The sequence below is a fragment of the Serinus canaria genome, chromosome 7 (genome assembly GCF_022539315.1).
Source record: "Serinus canaria isolate serCan28SL12 chromosome 7, serCan2020, whole genome shotgun sequence".
Lineage (NCBI taxonomy): Eukaryota > Metazoa > Chordata > Aves > Passeriformes > Fringillidae > Serinus > Serinus canaria.
In genome coordinates this window covers 30,009,384-30,011,153 of record NC_066321.1, presented here as the reverse complement: position 1 = coordinate 30,011,153, position 1,770 = coordinate 30,009,384, and positions in this window count along the sequence as shown.

Genomic DNA, 1,770 nt, shown 5'->3' with positions numbered 1-1,770 from the left:
TTAAAAAAGAAACCACCCAAAAAAGCCTTCAAAAACCCCCAAACACCCAACGAACAACCACAAACCCCAAACCTAGACTCCACAGAATTGAGGAGAAGCTACCTAAAGCTGTGAATGGATCTGGCCTTAAGTTCTTCCTTTGAAATCTGTTCATATTTAGCAAAACAGTCCATCTGTGAAAAATTGCAGTGCATTTATGCTTAGTGGTGATGATTTCTGTGTTCAGCTGTTAAATTCCCCACAGGCTCTGTTGAGCACATTGGAAGGTTTCTTCCCTGACTGCAGCTTCCAGCAGGAGCAGAATGCACTGGATCTGCTTCAGGGACAGGAGGGCAGTACTGCAGGGGACTGTTCCCCCTGCAAGAGGCTGTTGGGATGGGATGGGAGATGCTGTGTGAAATGGGAGGGGAAATGCTACTCGAGTTACAGTGTAACTGAAGCTGGGTAGGAGATAGTGGTCAGATCGCACTGGAAAAGGACTGGCTCATGTTGGGAGGGAAAGGGCTGGGCAGTAGAGCCAAGAGGAAGAACTGGAGCAGTTTGGAGATCAGGAACTGCCCTGTTGCAGGTGTGCATGTGCATCTTGGGGCACTGAGACACTGCCTTGGAAAGCTGGACTCTACCTGGTTCATTCCTGTTGGGATTCTTAGGATGCCAGGCAAGGAAATGATGCTGTTCCTTGCACATCATCCCTCACTGGGTATTTTCATTGCTCTGAATACACAGCTTAACAGTGAGGTTTGAGAGCCATACAAAGTATTCACAAATGCTGCTGAAGTCTCTCAGACCTGAGCCTTGCAAATAAAAGGATGTAACAATAAGAACAGAAGGAATCACTGAAATCCTAAATTGATTGTATATAAACACAATAATAATGAACTATTCAGCAGCTAAATCAACAAGATCAAAGCCCACAGCAAGTTCCATGAGTAGCCATTTATATGTAAGGTCAATATTAAATTATGGGAGCCATAATTGCTCTAGGATCATTTCAAACTTGGGAAAACATAAAAGACGCATACTGCATAAAATTTACAAGGAATAAGATTTGTCTGAGTGTCAAGATAGAGTGCTGGTTGGAGTAGATGCTTTTTGGAATTCATACTACTTATTTTCTCGCTTTTATTTTGCTTTCATTGATCCAGGAATAAAAAATTCCATCACTTTTGCAAGGCCTTTGTGCAGGGTACAGTTATTACCAGGCAGCCAATGAGGTCCCTTGTTTGGGGGTAAATGAATTTGCATTAGCTTTACCTATCATGAATAAAAACAATCCTGCAGGTTTTGCAACTGGACTTTGGTGCAGACTGGGAATATGCTTTGTTCCCTATCTGCAAAATCCATGCTGCTGCATCTCTGCAGCTGTTGCTATATGAACTGGCCCAATTAAAGCAGTGAATGTTTAGCTACAGGATATATGGAAGTTAATTGGAAGTCTCTAAATGGTTTAAGAGCCTCGTGCAGGGAGATGCTATTGATAGTTCACATGAGCAGGATGGCAGTGCTTGGTGCCTGAATGTCACGAGTTAAAAGTCAGAGGGCAAGAGGTTGGTCTCTGTTAAAGCCAGTGGAAATTTTGCCATTGACTTCAACAAACAGAGGATTTCTCCCTTAATTCTGTAACTTTGTTTAGGAGGGGAATTGTGTTGTACTTCTAATTCTTGTGGCTTCACTGAGAGTCTGTATTCCAAAAGCTTTCAGATTTTTTATTTAGTCTGATGGTGTTTTGTGGGAAACTAAATTGAAAGTGTATTTAAGGGCCCCAGGGAC